This window comes from Microcaecilia unicolor, chromosome 1 (genome assembly GCF_901765095.1).
Source record: "Microcaecilia unicolor chromosome 1, aMicUni1.1, whole genome shotgun sequence".
In the NCBI taxonomy this organism is placed as follows: Eukaryota; Metazoa; Chordata; class Amphibia; order Gymnophiona; family Siphonopidae; genus Microcaecilia; species Microcaecilia unicolor.
The window spans coordinates 314,370,430-314,377,890 of NC_044031.1; the positions used below are offsets into that span (position 1 = coordinate 314,370,430).

A 7,461-nucleotide genomic window follows, 5' to 3' on the forward strand; every position below is an offset into this window, starting at 1 on the left:
AGTGGGCAGGCCAATGCAAATATCAACGAGTCACCTGACACCCGGAGAAAGGAAAGGAATGAGAAAAAAATCTCTCTGGAAAGAAAATAAGCCAGTTTACTTAGGAATTGTTTTGAAAACCAATACTGTGCTTATTGACCAGAAAACCTGTGGCATTATGGGATTAGGATTAAAGAGTAAGAACTGTCTCACCCTGAGTAAGAAAGAGAAGAGGAACAGAGGGCTGCTCGTCACCGAACGCTTTGCAGTATCGCTTCTCGGCCTTTTGGCTAAGATCAAGTGTAGTATCTGTTCTTATCAGTTTAATATCTGATACGTCCCTTATCTAGGGACCATATATTAAATTGATTTTTGGAACAGGGAGATGGAATAGGAGCTTGCTTCATCCACTCCACGCATCAACCTGGTATTGCAGTATCTCCAGGAATGGTGCACTCCCCTTTGGGGAGAACATTATGGGTATTTAAAAATAGAGCTATGTTAGTAGTATGTGTTTTTTCGAGCATTGCTTTCGTTCTTTGGTGTATATGTGCTTCAGAAAGTACATAAGTAATATCATACTGGAGTTCTATCAAGCCCAGCGTTTTGTCCAGGACAGCACCAATCCAGCCCAAGGGGCACCTGCAGAGCTTCCCACAACGAATTCCAGAGTTTTTGGGTGAAGAAATCTCCAGTTTGTTTTAAACCCTAGTTCTAGTATTTTTGGAGAGCGTGAACAGACGCTTCACATCCACCTGTTCCACTCCACTCATTTTATATACCTCTATCATGTCTCCCCTCAGCAGTCTCTTATCAAAGCTGAGCAGAGGTCGTGATCCTTGGGCGCCACTAGGGTGCTTGCTGGCTCTTTCCCACACGTACCTCTTTCTTTTATCCAGTGCCTCCTCTGCGCTCTCCTCCCCCCTCTTCCAATTCCAGTTCAACTTCTCCCTAATGTACACCCGCACCTTCGCCTTATTCACTCCCATGTCACCACCTTCTGTGCTTTGCCTTCACTTAGTTCTCTGAAGGTAGGTTTACTTAATGTTTGCTTACTTTGCCACAAATCGCCTTCAGTTTCTAATCATTTCTCTGTACTCATTAGATTTTCTATTTGCCACCGAAACCTGGCTTCATCCAGGAGACACTAACCGTTCTTACCATCTCTCATTCAATCATCTCACTCTCTTTCCTTTATTCAGAAGTTCCTCAGTGTTCCATACTTGCAGCTGCATTGTTTAATACTTTTCTAGCCCCACTCCTTACTGTCATCCAGAATCACACCTGTGCTTCTTTTCCTATGCTGATGACATTCAGATCTACTTCAGTGTCTCAGATTAATCCTCAGTCACTACCCTTAATAACTGTCTCTCCAAGGTTTCCGCCTGGCTTATGTCCAAACTCCTGTTTCTCAAAACCTCCAACTGTGAAGCAATCTTTTTTTTTTTTCCTCCTCATGTCAAATGTCCTCCCTGCCCCTATTCTAGATGGGTTCTATCATTCAAGGATTCTGTAAAGATCCTAGGGGTCACATTTGATTCCTTCTTTACCTTCAAACCTCACATAGATTGTGAGAGATGGTAAGAACAGTCAGAGAGATAGATAACCAAGAGAAGACAGTACCAGATTTACCAATAGAATGAAGGCATATAAGCAGAAAAGCGTGGTTGACAAGGTTGAAAGAAAGGATAATCTAAAAAGATACCAGGATCACTGAGAAACGTTGATCCATTGAGATCGTAGAGGGAGAGCAATAGGGTTTCTGTGCTGTGGTTGGGTCAGAAACCTGCCTGAAATGGGTGCACTATATTACCAGATTTGATGTGCTGAATCAGTTGTGTATGAAACAATCTTTCGAGGACCTTCAAGAAAAAGGGTAGGCTAGAGATGGGACGAAAGTTTGAGGGACTGGACAGGTCCACGTTGGACTTTTTGAGCACAGGACAAACGGATGCATGCTTCCAGGTAGAGGGAACCATCCCTCGAGTAAGTGAGCAGGAAAGCAAGGGAAGTAAGTGAGCAATAATTGAAAGAAATATGCACTTAACAAGGATAATGGATGTCCATTCTCCAATTAAACAACATAAAATATTAAAGATGCTCAGGGACAGGGAGACCTCTGTTGCTTTCTTACAGGAGACCCATCTGCCGGCAGAAGAACATGCCAAACTAAAAACGTGGTGGGTGGGTGACTATCTCGAGGCCCCAGCGGTGGGCAGGAGAGGAGGTGTGCTGATCTTGCTCAAGAAGGGGATACAGCTTGAAGTTAAGAAGGTGGAGGCAGACCCGGATGGTAGATTTGTGTTGGCCTCCTTGATCCTAGAACATCAGTCGCTATTATTATGCAACAACTATGCCCCCAGTGTATTTGATCGTGGATTTTATGAGAGGGTAATTCGTAAGATTCTAGATTTTGGAGAGATACCGATTATATTGGGGGGCGATTTAAATGATGTGGCAGACCCTAGGCTAGATAGATCTCAGTCGACAGACAGAGAACTGGCTCGGACAATAAGAGGGGCAGTGGTGTGCTGGTAAATTTTTAACAACAGGCTCTCTCCCCGGTCCACCTCGGCGCCCCCCCCCCCCCCCATCCACCACTGCATTACTCTCTCCAGGAAAAAAACAATTAAATGATCCCAGGTTCCAATCTAATTCATGTTTAATGTAGGATAAAATGCCATAAATAAGTAAATAAATATAAACTTTTAATGCTGAGCACCTGATTCTCAAAGTGAACATATTCCAAACACTATAATGAAAATAAAATGAGTTTTTTTCTACCTTTGTTGTCTGGTGACTGTTTTTCTGATCATGCTGGCCCAGTATCCGATTCTGCTGCTATCTGTCCTCTTAACTCCATTTCCAGGGCTTCCTTTCCATTTATTTCTTTCCTCCTTTCCATTTATTTCTGGTCCTCAGCTTCTGCCTATTTTCTTCATCCATGTGCAGTTTTTCTCCTCTCTTTCTTTTCCCTCATCTCATCTCCTTCCTCACTCTTCCCTCCCCTCCATCCATGTCCAGCATTTCTTCTCTCCCCCCTCCTCTCCATCCACCCATGTCCAGTGACCCTTCTCTCCCCTGCCCTGCATGTACCCAGCGACCCTCCTCTCCCCTGCCCTCCATTCAACCATACCTAGTGACCCTCCTCTCCCCTGCCCTCCATTCGCCCATGTCCAGTGACCCTGCTCTCCCCTGCCCTGCATGCACCTATATCCAGTTTTTCTTTCCAATCGAATAGTCTCTAACGTTGCCAAGATTCTTCTCATGTTTTTTGCTATTACCCTGCCTCTCGTGAACCCCACTTGAGGGTCAAGCAACAGCGTGGGGATAATTCTTGCCAGCCGATTATCCAGTATTTTTGCCAGGAGCTTTACCTCCTTGTTAATCAGTGATATTGGTCGATATGACTCAGGACAATCAGCTGGCTTCCCCGGTTTTAACAACACTATTATCCTAGCTGCGTTCAAGTGTTCTGGAAGTTTCTTTTGTTGGACATAGCCGTTAAAGACATCAGCCAGGACTGGACTTACCTCCGTCTGCAGCAATTTGTAAAACTCATTACAGAGTCCATCCGGGCCTGGTGATTTGCCTAAAGCACTTTGCTTGATTACCCATTCAACCTCATCAGCTCCTATCGGTGCATTCAACTTTGCTAGCTCCACTGGCTCGATTCTTGGTAGCTCCATGCTGGACAGATAAGTCTCACTGTCCAACAAAGGTGGTTCATGAGGTCTGTACAATTTGGCAAAAAACTCCTGGGGTACCCTGTTAATTGTTTTATCTTCATTCTGCCTGACCCCCTTAGAATCCACCAGCGTTGAAATTTTTGATCTGCCCAGGCCTCCTTTTGCTAGCCTCGCCATTAAATGGCTGCCCTTATTTGCATATTTATACAGCTGAAATTTATAATATGCCCACGATTTCTGGGCCCCTACCTGCAACAACTCGTTCAATGCTTGCTGTGCTTCCAAGAGTTGTGTACGGACCCTCAGGGAGTGAGCCCTGCCATATTGCTGCCTAAGGGTAGTCACCTTCTTTTCCAAGCGGAGGATCTCCCATGTTCTCACTTTCTTCTGAAAACTGATGTATGATATAATCTCCCCTCTGAGGACCGCTTTAGCGGTCTCCCAAAATAGACTAGGATCATCTCTATGCTGTGCATTGGTCTCCCGATATTGCTGCCACTTAGCTACCAAGTACGGCAGAAAATGACTGTCTTTGAATAGCTGCGAAGGGAACCTCCAGGTACTCCTTCGAGGACTTGTATCATCCTCCCTCATGGCCATCTCTACCCATGCATGATCGGAGATCATGATCAGCCCAATCTTAGTTGATCTCACTTGGGTTAAAAGTTCTCTTGAAATCAACAAATAATCCAGCCGGGACATCGTAGAGTGTGCCCTAGACATATGAGTGAAATTTTTCTCTAGCGGATTTAGCGTTCTCCACACATCCACGATGCCCAAGGCACTACTCAGCTGACTCACCCCTCTTCAGTGGTGTGCTGGAGCCGACTCGCACCGGCTCGCAAGAGCCGGTTGTTAACTTTGCTCAGCTCTTGCGAGACGGTTGTTGAAACGCGCGAGCCGGCTCTTCTCCTCCCTCCCGATCCGATTTGCTCCCTCCCTCCCGATCCCTCACATCATCGACCCAACCTGACTCTTCAAATTCATCGGGGCAGGCAGTCTTGCCTGCCCGCTGCCAGAACTGACTCTCCCCCGCTGGCGCTGCCAGTTCGCACTTTAAAAATGGCTGCCGAGACTTCCAGAGGTGGCCTCGTGAGACTTCTGCTGAAGTCTCGGCGGCCATTTTGAAGCGTGAACGGGCAGCGCCAGTGGGGGACAGTCAGTTCTGGCAGTGGGCAGGCAAGACTGCCTGCCTCGTTCGAAGAGTCAGGAGAGAAGGGAGTCACTGGGCATTTGTGGATGGAGGGGAAAGGAGGGTCACTGAGTATGGCTAGGTGCATGCAGGGCAGGGGAGAGGAGGGTCACTGCTGGACATGGGTGGATGGAGGGCAGGGGAAGGGGGGTCACTGGGTATAGGTGCATGCAGGGCAGGGGAGAGGAGGGTCACTGCTGGACATGGGTGGATGGAGGGCAGGGGAAAGGGGGGGGGGTCACTGGACATGGGCGAATGGAGGGCAGGGGAGAGGAGGGTCACTAGGTATGGTTGAATGGAGGGCAGGGGAGAGGAGGGTCGCTGGGTACATGCAGGGCAGGGGAGAGAAGGGTCACTGGACATGGGTGGATGGAGAGGAGGGGGGAGCCAGGTTTCGGTGGCAAATAGAAAATCTAATGAGTACAGAGAAATGATTAGAAACTGAAGGCGATTTGTGGCAAAGTAAGCAAACATTAAGTAAACCTACCTTCAGAGAACTAAGTGAAGGCAAAGCACAGAAGGTGGTGACATGGGAGTGAATAAGGCGAAGGTGCGGGTGTACATTAGGGAGAAGTTGAACTGGAATTGGAAGAGGGGGGAGGAGAGCGCAGAGGAGGCACTGGATAAAAGAAAGAGGTACGTGTGGGAAAGAGCCAGCAAGCACCCTAGTGGCGCCCAAGGATCACGACCTCTGCTCAGCTTTGATAAGAGACTGCTGAGGGGAGACATGATAGAGGTATATAAAATGAGTGGAGTGGAACAGGTGGATGTGAAGCGTCTGTTCACGCTCTCCAAAAATACTAGAACTAGGGTTTAAAACAAACTGGAGATTTCTTCACCCAAAAACTCTGGAATTCGTTGTGGGAAGCTCTGCAGGTGCCCCTTGGGCTGGATTGGTGCTGTCCTGGACAAAACGCTGGGCTTGATAGAACTCCAGTATGATATTACTTATGTACTTTCTGAAGCACATATACACCAAAAAAACGAAAGCAATGCTCGAAAAAACACATACTACTAACATAGCTCTATTTTTAAATACCCATAATGTTCTCCCCAAAGGGGAGTGCACCATTCCTGGAGATACTGCAATACCAGGTTGATGCGTGGAGTGGATGAAGCAAGCTCCTATTCCATCTCCCTGTTCCAAAAATCAATTTAATATATGGTCCCTAGATAAGGGACGTATCAGATATTAAACTGATAAGAACAGATACTACACTTGATCTTAGCCAAAAGGCCGAGAAGCGATACTGCAAAGCGTTCGGTGACGAGCAGCCCTCTGTTCCTCTTCTCTTTCTTACTCAGGGTGAGACAGTTCTTACTCTTTAATCCTAATCCCATAATGCCACAGGTTTTCTGGTCAATAAGCACAGTATTGGTTTTCAAAACAATTCCTAAGTAAACTGGCTTATTTTCTTTCCAGAGAGATTTTTTTCTCATTCCTTTCCTTTCTCCGGGTGTCAGGTGACTCGTTGATATTTGCATTGGCCTGCCCACTTCTCTGACGCTTTCACCTCTCTCGCTTCCCTTCCGTTGCTGCTGTAGCAGCAGCAGCAGCGAGCGAGCGATCGTACTTGGCTTCTATCTGGACAATGTGATCCTTTCGGGGAGCTGAATTTGAAGACAATTCCGCGAAGCTGGTAAACAGCATTTGAAAAACGAAATCTAATGTGAACGGAATGAAAGTGCCCGTTCCTGCTCTGCAGTGGCACCACCTGCAGGCCACACTTTGTAAACACATCACTTCGGTCTCTGATCTGTTAGATGGTAATGTATCGCCGAGTTCACTCATATCCTGTACACAAATCAAAGTTCAGTTGTTGTTAACTTGGGGAGCAACACCCAGTACCGCAGCCTGATGTCTTGGATACAGAGCTCTCAAACCTGTCGGTATTCCTTCAGATTTTTGCTTTAATTTATGGAACACACAAAACGTATCTGAGTACTGGTAAAATCAGTACAAAAAAATTATAGGTGTATATTGGATCAACACTGCAAAAACACCTCTTCTCCTAGTACTCTCACCATCTTGTGCCTTTCCTGAGGACTCCAAAGTCGCACAAAGTATATGGTTGGATAAGAGAAGTTAGCAAACACAGATCGTGTTGTACCCTGAAACCATTACCGAGCTGGAAAACATACACCTAGGAATAAAAGCACTAGCTGTGAGATAGTTCACTTTAGTACTCAGACACGGCTGGGTTTAATAATACGACAACTACAGAGACACAGCCGCTTACCTGGAGACTCTCTGAGCTTTTCACTATATTGCTGGCACCTGTAATGTACCCAAGTGGCTCAGATGAACCGAATGTTCTCTTAGCTCAGCAGCAACCAGAGCCTTCTCTGACACGCTGTTCCCTGAGATTCCTGCTCTCCCAGCTAGAGGGCTCACTTCTCCCTGGGACACACCTCCCCAAAGAATTGAACTTTGCTGTGTACAGGGCCGCTCTTAGCAAGTGCGGGGGCCCTATGCAGACCAATTTGGTGGGGCCCCATTCTAGCCCTGCCCCACCCTAGCTCCACCCCTTTGATAAGATTATTCCATTTTTAGAAAATTTAATTTATGAAATTTCAAATAGACAAATGAAGCTAAACTTG

The 7,461-nt window shown here is 46.5% G+C and overlaps 2 non-coding genes across 2 annotated transcripts; one reads left to right on the top strand and one right to left on the bottom strand.

The window, feature by feature from the left end:
- The first annotated feature begins 249 nt into the window (after positions 1–249).
- On the top strand, positions 250–440 carry LOC115460785. The gene has a single exon (XR_003940576.1). It is a non-coding gene; the product is annotated as a U2 spliceosomal RNA (small nuclear RNA).
- Positions 441–5,918: 5,478 nt separating this feature from the next.
- On the bottom strand, positions 5,919–6,109 carry LOC115460786. The gene has a single exon (XR_003940577.1). It is a non-coding gene; the product is annotated as a U2 spliceosomal RNA (small nuclear RNA).
- Positions 6,110–7,461: the final 1,352 nt, after the last annotated feature.